The sequence below is a fragment of the Pteropus medius genome, unplaced genomic scaffold (genome assembly GCF_902729225.1).
Source record: "Pteropus medius unplaced genomic scaffold, Ma_sr-lr_union100, whole genome shotgun sequence".
Lineage (NCBI taxonomy): Eukaryota > Metazoa > Chordata > Mammalia > Chiroptera > Pteropodidae > Pteropus > Pteropus medius.
In genome coordinates this window covers 2,594,223-2,608,351 of record NW_024355523.1, presented here as the reverse complement: position 1 = coordinate 2,608,351, position 14,129 = coordinate 2,594,223, and the positions used below count along the sequence as shown (strand labels likewise).

Sequence of the window (14,129 nt, the reverse complement as noted above, 5' to 3'; positions counted from 1 at the left end):
GTCAATTTTTTGATTGGATCATTTGGTTTTTGCTGTTGTTGTTATTGAGTCGTATGAGTTCTTTGTATATTTTGGATATTAGGCCCTTATCGGAGGTGTTGCCTACAAATATATTTTCCCATTCGGATGGTTGTTTCTTTACCTTATTGGTGGTTTCTTTTGCTGAGCAGAAGCTTTTTAGTTTGATGTAGTCCCATTCATTTATTTTTGTTTTTACTTCCCTTGCCTTTGAGGTCAAATTCTTAAAATCCTCTTTAAGTCCAAGGTCCTTGAGGTTCATTCCTGTGTTTTCTTCGATGCATTTTATTATATCAAGTCTTATATTCAGGTCCTTAACCCATTTTGAGTTAATTTTGGTGTGTGGTGATAGACAACAGTCTAGTTTCACTCTTTTGCAAGTGGCTTTCAAGTTTTCCCAGCACCATGTATTGAAGAGGCTTTCCTTTCTTCACTGTATGTATGTTTTTGGCTCTTTGTGAAAAATTATTTCCCCTTATAAATATGGGTTTACTTCTGGACTCTCGATTCTGTTCAATTTGTCTGTTTTTATGCCAATATCGTGCTCTTTTAATTACTATCACTTTGTAGTATAATTTGAAGTCCAGCCTCGTTCTTTTTTCTCAGGATGGCTTTGACAATTTGGGGTCTTTTGTGCTTCCATACAAATCTGATGATTTTTTGTGCTATTTCCTTAAAAAATGCCAATTTTTGATAGGGATTGCATTTTATCTGTATAATGCTTTAGGAAATATGGTAATTTTAACTATGTTGATTCTTCCAATCCAAGAACACAGAATATCTTTCCATTTCTTTGTATCTTCTTCTATTTCTTTTAATAGGGTCCTGTAGTTTTCATTATATAGGTCCTTCACATGTTTCATTAAATTTATACCTAGATATTTTATTCTTTTTGTTGCAATTGCAAAAGGAATTATTTTTTCAACTTCTTTTTCTGACACTTCATGATTAGAATATAGGAATGCTATGAATTTTTGAACGTTGATTTTGTATCCAGTGACTTTACTGTATTTGCTTATTGTTTCTAGTAGTGTTCTTGTGGAGTTTAGGGTTTTCTACGTAGAGAATCATGTCATCTGCAAATAGAGACAGTTTGACTTCTTCGTTTCCTATTTGGATGCTTTTTATATTTCTCTTGTCTGTTTGTACTTGCTAGCACCTCCAATGTTATATTGAATAAGAGCGGCGATAGTGGACAGCCTTGCCTTGTTCCTGATCTTAGGGGGAAGGTTTTTAGTTTTTCACCATTAAGTATAAAGTTGGTTGAGGGTTTGTCATAGATGGCCTTTATTATGTTAAGGTACTTTCCTTCTATACCAATTTTGTGAAGTATTTTGATCATAAAGGGATCCTGTATCTTGTTGAAGGCTTTTTCTGCATCTATTCATATGATCATATAATTCTTATTTTTTAATTTGTTTATGTAGTGTATCACATTAATCAATTTGCATATGTTGAACTATTCCTGTGCCTCTGGGATGAAGCACACTTGATCGTGGTGTATAATCTTTTTAATATGTTGCTGTATTCGGTTGCCTAGTATCTTATTTAGGAGTTTTGCATCTGTGTTCATGAGAGATATTGGTCTGTAGTTTTCTTTTTTTGTGTTATCCTTACCAGGTTTTGGTATCAGAGTAATATAGGCCTCATAAAATGAGTTGGGAAGTACTGCCTCTTCTTCGATTTTTTGGAACAGTTTAAGAAGAATAGGTATTAAATTTTTGAATGTTTGATAGAATTCACTGGTAAAGCCATCTGGTACTTCTTGGTAGATTTTTGATGATTATTTCAATTTCCATACTGCTGATCAGTCTATTTAGATTTTCCAGTTCTTGATTCAGTCTAAGAAGGTTGTATTTTTCTAAGTACTGGTCCATTTCTTCTAGGTTAGTAAATTTGGTGTTATATACTTTTTCATAGCATTCTTGCATGATCCTTTGTATTTCTGCGATGTTAGTCATAATTTCCCCTCTTTCATCCCTGATTTTGTTTATTTGTGTCCTTTCTCTTTTTCTTTAGTGAGTCTAGCCAGGGGTTTGTCAGTTTTATTAACCTTCTCAAAGAACTAGCTCTTTGTTGCATTTGTTTTTCTATTGTTCTTTCGTTGTTTTCAATTTCATTTATTTCTGCTCTAATTTTGATGATTACTTTAGGCTTCATTTGTTCTTCTTTTTCTAGTTTTTTAAGATGAAGTGTTTATTTGAGCTCATTCTTGTTTTTGGAGATAGGCATCTAATGATATGAACTTTACTCTTATGACCACTTTTGCCATGTCCCACAAGTTTTGATATGTTCTACTATCATTATCACTCGTTTCTATGTATCTCTTGATCTCTCTATTTTTCAGTTATTCTTTAGTAGCATGTTGTTTAATCTCCATGTATTTGTGGTTCTTTCCACTTTCTTTTTGCAATTGATCTCTAGTTTCAAAGCATTATGATCAGAGAGGATGGCTGGTATGATTTCAACCCTCATATTTGTTGAGGCTATCTCTGTGCTCCAGTATGTGGTAAATTCTTGATAATGTTCCATGTGCACTAGAGAAGAATATATAAGGAGCTGTTTTTGGATGGAAGGCTCTGGAAATGTCAATATGTTCAGTTAGTCTAATGTGTCATTTAAGGATGTTATTTCCTTATTGATTTTCCCCTACTATGATAGTGTTTTGATCTGTTTCTCCCTTTAGTTCTGTTAGTAATTGCTTTACATATTTCGGGGCTTCCTGATTGGGAGCATAGATATTAATAAGTGTTATGTCTTTTTGGTGCATGATTCCCTTTATCATTATGAAGTGTCCCTCAGTATCTTTCTTTACTTTTATTTGGAAGTCCATTTTGTCTGATATTAGTACCACTACTCCCACTTTTCTCTGAATGCCATTTGCTAGAAATATCATTTTCCACCCTTTCGCTTTGAGTCTATATTTATCTTTGGAGCTGAGATGTGTCTCCTGGAGGCAGCAGATAGTTGAGTTTTCTTTTTTATCCATTCTGCAACTCTGTGCCTTTTTATCGGTGAGTTCAGTCCATTTACATTTAAGGTGATTATTGAAATATGAGGTTTTCTTATAGACATTTTATCTTTTGCTTTCTGATAGCTCAGTGTTTCTATTGCTTCCTTGTCCTTGTGTTTCTATTTCTTTATTTTGGTTGGCTTTCGTGGGTTTTCCCTCTGGTTCTTCTTGTTTTATGTTATATGCTTCAGTTCTGAATCTTCTGTGCACGGTTACCATTACGTATATGTAAAGGATGGTTATATATATACAGTTGTCCATTTTCTTCTGCACGTGCCTTATCTTCATTCCTCTTTACGAATTTAGATTTTTGAATCCTCCCCTTTTCAGTCATTGTTATCTCAGTTTGTCCCTATATATACTAAACATTCATTACTATCTTGCTATAGCGATTATCTTATTATTATTTAAGCTTATAATGCTCTGTTCTTAGTAAGAGTTGCACTCCTCTGCTTCTACTTTCCTGACAGTCACTTTACTCCTAATAATTTTGTGTGTGTGTGTCATTTTGTTTTATATGAGCTGACCCTTTTCGGTATTTCCTATAGTGCAGGCCTCATAGTGGAGAATTCTTTCCATTTTTATATGTCCTGAAAGGTCTTAATTTCTCCTTCATATCTAAAGGAGAGCTTAGCTGGATACATTATTCTATGCTGGTAGTTCCTTTCACTTAACAGTTTAAATATTTGTTTCCATCCCTTTCTGGCTTGTAAAGTTTGTGCTGAGAAGTCCGATAATCTAATGGGTTTTCCTTTATATGTTATCATTTTCTTTTCCCTGGCTGCCTTGAGAATTCTGTCTTTGTCATTGATTTTTAATAACTTTAATACAATGTGTCTTGGTGAAGTCTTTTGGGGGTTGAGATTATTGGGTGTTCTGTTGACTTCTTGAATTCCAAGCTCCAGCTCATTTCTTAGATTTGAGAAATTCTCGTCAACTATTTGTCTGAAAATGCTTTCTAGTCCCTGCTCCTTTTCCTCACCTTCAATAATGCCCATTATTCTTCCTCTCCTGATGATATCAGCTAGTTCTTGTATTTTCTTTTATTAATTTTCATTCTTTGGTTTCATTCTTCTTCCTTCTGATTTCTTTCTAGATTTCTCTTTGATATCACTGATCCTTTCCTCCATTTGGTCGACTCTATTTCCCAGGCTTGCTATTTCTTTTTTCAACTCTTGTAGTGTGTTCTTTTTCTCCAGAAGTTCTATTTGGTTCTTTTTGAGGGTTTCAATCTCCTTGCTCTGCTCATCTAGGTGTTTTTTAATTCCTGAAATTGTCAATATGGCTTGTTTTGGATCTCATCGAGTTGTTTCAGAAGTATCATCCTGAGGTCTCTGTAATTTAAGTCACATATTTCTTTGCGTAAGCTTATTTTCTGGAGATTTTTCTCTTTCTTCCTGAGATGCCTTGTCACCTTGGTTGTTTATGGTGTTTAACGGACTATTTCTCCTTCTGGGCATTAGTGGAAGTGTATTCTGTTGTTTTTCCAGAAAGGAGATTTATTATATAAAGATCTCTCTTTAGCCTGCTGCAAAGAAGGTGCTTTTCTTTTGGTTTCCAATAGGTGGTGTCGAAGTCTCTTAGATCCCTGCTTTATATAAAGTCTTAATAATGCCTTTTATTTTTCCTTATAGATATTTTATCATGCTCGCTGCCTTCAGTTTCAGTCCCTGTCAGTGTCAGCAACAGTTTCCGTAGCGTTTGCTCAGATTCCCCTTGGGCTCCGTGGTGTTCAGTCTCGGAGGGTACTGTGGGAGGGGCCCTCTGGGTTGAGAGTTTGGGGCTGCAGCTCAGCCTCAATTTTGCAACCACAGCCGGTAAAAATCAACTGTTGCTTCTCTGCTTTCTGCCCTGATACTAGGCACTGATGCCAGCCACGAGGACCTCCCAGCTCTCCCAGGCAGGGCTGTTCAGGGAACTAACTCCACCTCCTCCCCTCCCCTTCCCTCTACAGGGAGCTCTGGTGACTGCGAGAGGCAGCTTCTTTATTTCTCCCAGTCCATCACCTGACACCCAGGGTTCTGACCTGTGGTAGCTCTTATGTGCAGATCCCATGCTCAGATGTGCTGATGTGCAGTTTGGGTGTTTTTTTGTTGAGTTTTAGATGCTCAACTTATTGTTGTTTCAAGGGAAGAGATCTGGGGACCTCTCTCACTAGTCATTGGAAGAGAATCAAAAGAAAATCAAAACAATGTGCTGTCATGAAAGGTACAGGAACAGAAAGCCAAGTGAGAGTGGTCTGTAATAACAGAGACCCCAGATAGGTCAAAGATAATTACCTCAAAGGTCTGCAACAAAGCATGAATTTTTTACCACTTTAGTTTTGTAGTGTTCTGGGAATAAAATTCAGGTTGCAAGATGGTAGTAGCAGCAGAAATAGAGTTGTCTGGTATTTATTGAGCACTTAACATATGCCTAGGGTTGCCTGGATGCTCCTGTAAATTTGAATTTCAGGTAAATAATGAATAATTTTTAGTATAAATATGTTCGATTTTAGATAAAGAATCTGAAATTCAAATTTAACTGGGCATCATGTATTTTTATTTGTTAAATCTAGCAACCTTACATATATGAGGTGCTATGCTAAAAGTTTTACATACATAACTCATTTAATCCTTATAAATTCAACTCATTCAGAAAGTTTATTGTGTTTTCTTTCTCTCTTCCCCAAGAAAGCCTTATAGGGTCTGTACTGACAATAAGAAATAACCCTAATTTCACACATATGCATTGATTAATATAGCTATTTATTAAGGCACACTGGTGCTGAGAATATGACAGGGAACAAAACAGACACTATTCCTTCCTTTATGGAGCTTATGATATAGCCTCTCTTAGCCCCTCATTGAGAGAAAGCCAGTAAGATCACTAAATCTGTATGAGTGTGAGTGTGTGTGTGTGTGTGTGTGTGTGTGTGTGTGTGTGTGTGTGTGTATTGATGTAATGTTTACTGAGTCTCTAAAGAGCTTCAAGAGCCTCTTAAATCTAGAGTAAAATGCTGAGTGTCTGGCACCATACCATATAGATGATCAGCATTGACAAGAATGTTAAAAATGTTCAAATCACCTTTTATTCAGTACGAGTAACTATTTAGGACAGAAGTTTAAACAGAGAGTTTAAATAGAGAATAGATATTTCCATGATATCTTAAAAGTATAAAACAGAAAACAGTGGTATTCAATAATATAACTTATCTGACTCAGTGATTTTATTTATTAAAACATCTCGAATTTGTCCTGCATAAAGCAAACATGAGTCCCTAAATTAGCACAACATGATTGATTTGGGAACGCTGAACATATTAGAACTTCTAAGTCAATATCTTAACAAGCTACATTGTCAATGGAGATTCAGAGCCTACATCATGAACCATTTAAGTCTTGGACTTTGATATTCATTTTAGTACAACTTTTATCTAGGAGTCAATTCTTGATTATAGAAATGCTTAGAGATATAGTGAAAGGAACCTGGAATTAGGCATAAGACAACACAACATATTTTTCATACATCATCATTTACTAACATTTTATTTTAATAAGTCATTCTTTCTCTTTGAGCCTAAATACTTAGAAGAAGTCTAAGTCTTATAGCAATTGGAAGAGAATCAAAAGAGAATCAAAACAATGTGCTGTCACAAAAGGTAAAAGGACAGAAAACCAAGCATAACAATTCTTGCCTATTGCAAATGGTCATTGTGTGAGCTAATGTACATGAAAGTCCCCCATAAATTGTAAATTCTATACAAGTGTAAGGAGACCTCATTGAGACCTCATTGTTCTTAATAATCTGCAAGAATATAAGGATTTATTATTCATGTAATACAAATTTGATTAGGATGATTTTGGAATTCATCTGATACATTTGACAATATGATATTTTAAAGACATAAGAGTATAGTGCAAAGCATTTTTGTCTCATTTCAGCCACCAACTAACACTGTTAGTAATTTCCTCATCTGAAAAATAAGAGTATTATACTCTAGTGGCCCTTCCAATGTCTGTCTCTTCTCTATGATACCTGGATGCATAGTGTTAATGAAGGAAGATGGTGCCAGATCAGGCTGAGATATGATGTAAAGTTAGCCTAGACTTAAATTTTTGTTGCAGAGGATTCACAAAGTGAATAATTCACACATGTATTATGAAATTAAAATTCTAATATATCAACAGAAGGCAACTGTTTGATTCCTCCTGTCTCAGCTACATCTTTGTCTAGTAGAAGTCTGCTCATCCTATACATATTTATGAAGACAAGTTGGTACTAGCAGCTGGCAAACAAAAGTCCATGAGTTTAAGGAGTTTATAGTCAAGAGAAGAGACAGCCAGAAAACTTGAAATTGCAGGTCATGATTATGAGTGTGAAGTAAGCATAGAGAGATACTTCCACACCAGAGAAGAGCAGGAAATCAAGCTTTAGTAGGTCGAGAAAGGGGTCCTAGAAAAAGACATTTACGATGACCTATAGAGGGAAGACAGTGAGTAGGTGAGTTGACCACATGTAAGTAGGATGGAATAGTATTTATTGAAAATAGTGGGGAAGGTGATCAATGTAGAGGGCACGAAAGAAATAATAGGTGGATAAAATATGGTAGAATTTAGGAGACAATGAGAGAGAGGAAAATGGTAAAAGTTTAGTTTGGATAGCTGAAGAGAAAAGAGAAAGAAGACTTATACCCCCAATCTGGGGGAGTTACATTTAGTTCTAACAGCAAAAGATCACCTTTTTACATTTTGACCAGGATAAATATTACTATCACTAGTATGGAGAAAAGAGAATGAATTAGACTCTAAACATTAGAAGAAATTAAGACTAGACTGAGTGGACTGGAAGCATTGGTGACGAACTATCAGAAAGAAAAAGAGTCAAGTGAAATAAGTAGGTTTCAAACAGCCTCGAAGTCTCAACATCTTATAGGAACGACATATGCCTGCCTCACTTACTTTATGTGGTGTTGGCTGCAGGTCAGCTACAGTGCTACTCCAAAAGTTTTCTCATTTCAGGACCCAAACTGAAGGAGAACCTATATGAGACATGCTACTCTTGGAGCAGAGAGAAATAACAAGACTCATGCAGGAAACAAGTAGTGGCATAAGTAACACTGACTCATAAACCACTGGCCAAAGCAAGTCACATGGTCAAGCCCAATGTCTTAAAAGAAGGCAATACATGTTTTCTTTGTCTAAACAATTCAGTCTAACACAATCCACCCTTCTGGTCACAAACAGTTGCTTACCTCTTTTATTCACACAAAATGAATGACACCAGGCTTGAAATTCAGGATCTTCTTGCAGTCTCTATAATAGATTTAGGCCTTCCTGGTTCAGACACCTATAAAACAATGAAAAAGTTATCTTCTCTACACACATCCAACAATGAAGGAATAGAGGATAATTATGATAAACATTCCCATTTAACAAAGGGAATAAGTAGAAGGCACAGTAGTTGTTGGTTAACAGTAATGCTAAGACATCACTGGGCAAATGTTTCAATAAACTCCTACCATTGGGGTTATGAATATTCCTTGTTTAGGGCCAGGTTCTGCTATTTTGGATTAGCTCCATTATCCATGCTTCTCCTTAGCCTTCTAGGAGGTATTCCCTTTTTCAACATCCTCCTTGGCCATATTTGAAGACAGCAATGAAGAATATGCAGTCCTTTGGGGCTAGGTAGATTTCTCAGTCTAAATACTGTCAGAAAAAGCTTTCTGGCATCATAATTGTTTTTAATCCAGGCTGGCAACTCTTGATAGCAAGAGCCTCTTTAAAACTTTTTACTTACTAGACTTACAATCAGCTTCATGTGCCAGTAATCACACCCAATTATTTTTGTAATATATATCTTTCTATATTAACAACAGATACTTTAACTTATTCGCATTCTGTGAGAACAATTCTTTAGTCTTTGTCTCTGAGCTGATTTTATAAAACTAAAGGAATATACTGCCCTCCTCTCTACTTAATCCATATAAAGGTTTGAACAAAGGATACATGGCAGGCACATACTTGATTTGGTCTTTTTCCCAAAGCGGAGTCATAATCAGCCCTTATTGTTTAAAGTATTTCTGTTTTTCCTTGTTCCTAACCAGTTGGAGATAAAACACAGTTGCACCTTTCAACCAGTCAAGTCCCAGAATTTCTGTATTCTTTGTTCCTTTCCATCCCTACTTGCAAACTTCTCGGTTCTTTCCTAAGCTCCTTCCTTTCTATTAGAACCTTGGCCAAATAAAGCTATTAAAAACTAAGGCATACAAGTAACATTCTGTTTCCTAACCTCTTCACCTAAAACCACAAGGGCATCAGGTACATTATCTGCTTCTATGTTATTACAAGTAATAGTTTTACAAAAATTTTCCACAGGCACACATAGGCTACAATCTTTTGAGCTTCCAATTTGTTTCCTTGCTATCCACTGCCTGATCTCAAAATCAATTCACATCTGTATTTGTTACAGCTGCACCCACTTCTTGGTATCAATTTGGTGTTTGCATTTCCCTGATTAGTGAAGTTGAGCATCTTTTTCTACGAGTATTTGCCATCCATCTATCCTCTATGGTGAAGTGTCTTTTAAAGTCTTTTGCCTGTTTTCTTTAATCGTATGTTTATTTTCTTATCAAGTTTTGAGCTTTCTTTATATATTCTAGATTTAAGTTCCTTGTCAGATACGTGATTCACAAATATTTTCTCCCAGTTTGTAGCTAGTTTTTCATCTTCTTAACAGTCTTTCCCAGAACAAAAGTTTTTAATTTTGATAAAAGTCAATTTAACTTTTTTTTTCTCTTAAGGATCATGCTTTTGGTACTATGTCTAAGAATTCTTTACCCAATCCCAGGTCGCAAAGAATATCTCTTACATTTGCTTTTAAAACCACTATAGTTTTACATTTTATGTTTAGATCTGTGACCTGTTCTAGGTTATTTTTGTATAGTAAGACTTTAAACAAGGTCTTTTTTAAAATCTTGAGTAATTATTCAGTCTTTATTTTTCATGACACTATGTTTTAAAGAGTACAATCCAGTTGTTTTCAGATTGTTGTTCAATTTGGTTTGTCTAATCATATCCTCAATACTAGATTCAGATTATGCATTTTTGTCAAGAAAACTACAAAATGATTCTGTGATTGCTCAGTATATATTAGTATGCATATAATAAACTGATTCATCATTTTGCAATATTATTTCGATTATTTCTGTACCTTGAAATTATTCATGCCCTCAGGTTCCCATTGGATATTTTTCATGATAAGATCTCTCATGTTTTAGTCTTTTTCTAGTATCTGCTAACCTATATTTATACAATATAGGAAATATACATATGTATGTGTTCTAGACAGATACATATTGAACAGACATAATAGATATTTCTATATAGAACATTATCCTGAGAATATAATTTTATGTAGTATGATAAATAGCATTGTATTAACATTTATTGCATTAAAAAGTGACATTAGGACACTCGGCGGAAACATGGCAGAGTGAGGGACGTCCCTAGATCTTTCCCCTTGAAACAACAATAAGCTGAACATCTAAAACTCAACAAAAACACCCAAACTGCACACCAGCATGTCTGAGCGTGGGATCTGCACATAAGAGCTACCACAGGTTAGATCCTCAGGTATCGGGCTGTGGATTGGGAGAAATAAAGAAGCTGCCTCTCACAGCCCCTGGAGCTCCCTGCATGAGGAGGGGGAGGGTAGATGCTGCCGTGACTTTCCTAACAGCCCTACTTGGAACTGCCGGGGCTTGTACGCAGCCAACCAGAGGGCCCAGTCATCAGGGCAGAAAGTGAGAAATGGGATAGGACCACAGAGAAACAACATCTGATTTGTACCGGCCCCAGTTGCAAAACCGAGGCTGAGCTGCAGTCCCCAAGCCACAACTCAGAGGTCCCCTCTCCCAATACTTTCTGAGACCGATCACTGTGGAGCCCCACGGGAATCTAAGCAAACATTGACAAGACTGAAGCTACCTCTCGCAGCCTCTGGAGCTCCCTGCAGAAGGAAGGGGAGAGGAGAAAGAGCCGAGTTCCTGCAGAGAGTTTCCTGAACATCTCTGCCTTGGAAAGCTGTGAGCTGTGGCCGACCAGCTGCAGGGCACAGTCATCAGGTCAGAAAGCAGAGAAGCAGGATGGGACCACAGAGAAACAACAGTTGATTTTTGCTGGCAGAAGTTGCAAAACCAAGGCTGAGCTGCAGCCACAACCCCTGACCTAGAGGGCCCCTCCCCCCATACTCTCCAAGACCTATCATCATGGAGCCCCAGGGTCATCTGAGCAAATACTCCCGAAACTGCTAGGAATCCAAGAGGCTTAGAAGCCACCTACCAGAAACCAAAAGAAGAGCGCCTTCTTTGCAGCAGGCTAAAGAGAGACCCTTATTTAATAAACCTTATTTCTGGAAAAACAACAAAATACACTTCCACTAATGCCCAGAAGGAGAAATAGTCCATTAAACACCATGAACAACCAAGGTGACAAGGCATCTCAGAAAGAAAGAGAAAAATCTCCAGAAAATAAGCTTACAGTCATAGAAATATACGACTTAAATGACAGAGAATTCAGAATGGTACTTCTGAAATATCTCAATGAGATCCAAAACAAATCATGTCAACAATTTCAGGAATTAAAAAGACAACTAGACAAGCACAGCAAGGAGATTTAAACCCTCAAGAAGAACAGAATACATATTCTGGAGATGAAGAACACACTGCAAGAGTTGAAAATGAAATAGCAAGCCTGGGAAATAGTCGACCAAATGGAGAAAAGGATTCGTGATATCAAAGACAGAAATCTAGAAATAAATCAGGAGGAAGAAGAGAGAAAATGAAGAATGAAAAATAATGAAAGAGAAATACAAGAACTAGCTGATACCATCAGGAAAGGAAATATAAGAATAATGGGCATTACCGAAGGCAAGGAAAGGAGTAGGGACTAGAAAGCATTTTCAGACAAATAGTTGACGAGAATTTCCCAAATCTAAAGAATGAGCTGGAGCTTGGAATTCAAGAAGTCAACAGAACACCCAATTATCTCAACCCAAAAAGCCCTCACCAAGACACACTGTATTAAAGTTATCAAAAATCAATGACAATGATAGAATTCTCAAGGCAGCCAGGGAGAAGAAAACGGCAACATATAAAGGAAAACCCATTAGATTATCATCGGACTTCTCAGCACAGACCTTACAAGCCAGAAAGGGATGGAAACAAATACTTAAACTGTTAAGTAAAAGGAACTACCAGCGTAGAATAATGTATCCAGCTAAGTTCTCCTTTAGATATGAAGGAGAAATCAAGACCTTTCCAGGCATACAAAAATTGAGAGAACTCTACAAAAAAGGCCTGCACTATGGGAAATACTGAAAGGGGTCAGCTCATCTAACACAAAATAACAATAACAACAACAAATACATAATTAGGAGTAAAGTGACTATCAGGCAAATAGTAGCAGAGGAGTGCAACCCTTATTAAGAGCAGGGCATTATAGCTTAAATAATAAGAAGTGAATTGTTATAACAAGATAGTAATGAACGTTCAGCATAAATAGGGACAAACTGAGACAATGACTGAAAAGGGGAGGATTCAAAGATCCCCATTCTCAAAGGGGAATGGAGATAAGGCACATGCAGAAGAAAACGGATGACTGTATATATATAACTATTCTTTATATATTTGTAATGGTAACCACACACCAAAGATTCAGAAACGAAATATGTAACATAAAACAAGAAGAACAGAAGGAAAACCTACAAAAGCTAACCAAAATAAAGAAAACAGAAACACAAGGACAAGGAAGCAATAGAAACACTGACCTATCAGAAAGCAAAAGATAAAATGTCTATAAGAAAACCTCATATTTCAATAATCACCCTGAATGTAAATGGACTGAACTCATCAATAAAGAGGCATAGAATTGCAGAACGGATCAAAAAACAAAACCCAACCATATGCTGCCTCCAAGAGACACCTCTCAGCTCTGAAGACAAATATAGACTCAAAGTGAAAGAGAGGAAAATGATATTTCCAGCAAATGGCATTCAGAGAAAAGCGAGAGTAGCGGTAGTAATATCAGATGAAATAAACTTCAAAATAAACTTCAAAATAAACTTCAAAATAAAAAAGAAAGATACTGAGGGACACTTCATAATGATAAAGGAAATCATGCACCAAAAAGACATAACACTTATTAATATCTATGCTCCCAATCAGGGAGCTCCAAAATATGTAAAAAAATTACTAACAGAACTAAAGGGAGAAACAGACCAAAACACCATCATAGTAGGGGACCTAAATGCCCAACTGTAAAATATGGACAGATCATCCAAACAGAAAATCAATAAGGAAATAACATCCTTAAATGACACTTTAGTCCAACTAGACATAATTGACCTTTACAGAGCTTTCTATCACAAAACAGCTGCTTATACATTCTTCACAAAACAGCTGCTTATACATGCACATGGAACATTCTCAAGAGTTGAGCACATACTGGGACACAGAGAGCCTCAACAAATATAAGAGGGTTGAAATCATACCAACCATATTCTCTGATCATAATGCTTTGAAACTAGAGGTCAACTGTAAAAAAAAGCAGAAGAAACCACAAATACATGGAGATTAAACAACATGCTACTGAAGAATAACTGGGTCAGAGAAGAAAAAAAAAGAGATCAAGAGATACATAGAAACGAATGATGATGATAGTACAACATATCAAAACTTGTGGGACACGGCAAAAGCGGTCATAAGAGGAAAGTTCATATCATTACAGGCCTACCTACAAAACCAAGAACAAGCCCAAATAAATAACCTAACACTACATCTTAAAAAACTAAAAAAGGAAGAACAAATGAAGCCTAAAGTCAGCAGACAGAAAAAAATCATCAAAATTAGAGCAGGAATAAATGAAATTGAAAACAAACAAACAAACAAAAATAGAAAAACAAATGCAACAAAGAGCTAGTTCTTTGAGAAGGTTGATAAAATTGACAAACCCCTGGCTAGACTCACTAAAGAAAAAGAGAAAGAACACAAGTAAACAAAATCAGGGATGAAAGAGGGGAAATTATGACTGACATTGCAGAAATACAAAGGATCATGCAA

At 36.2% G+C, this 14,129-nt stretch overlaps 1 long non-coding RNA gene across 4 annotated transcripts in view; it reads right to left on the bottom strand.

Annotated features, from left to right (window-relative positions):
- The window catches only part of LOC120599655 (uncharacterized), a 461,597-nt gene extending 453,236 nt beyond the window's left edge, over window positions 1–8,361 (bottom strand). For all 4 annotated transcript variants that reach the window (XR_005651960.1, XR_005651961.1, XR_005651959.1 and 1 more), the window contains exon 1: window positions 8,265–8,361. This is a non-coding gene — a long non-coding RNA (uncharacterized LOC120599655). The remainder of the gene's footprint in view (window positions 1–8,264) is intronic.
- Window positions 8,362–14,129: the final 5,768 nt, after the last annotated feature.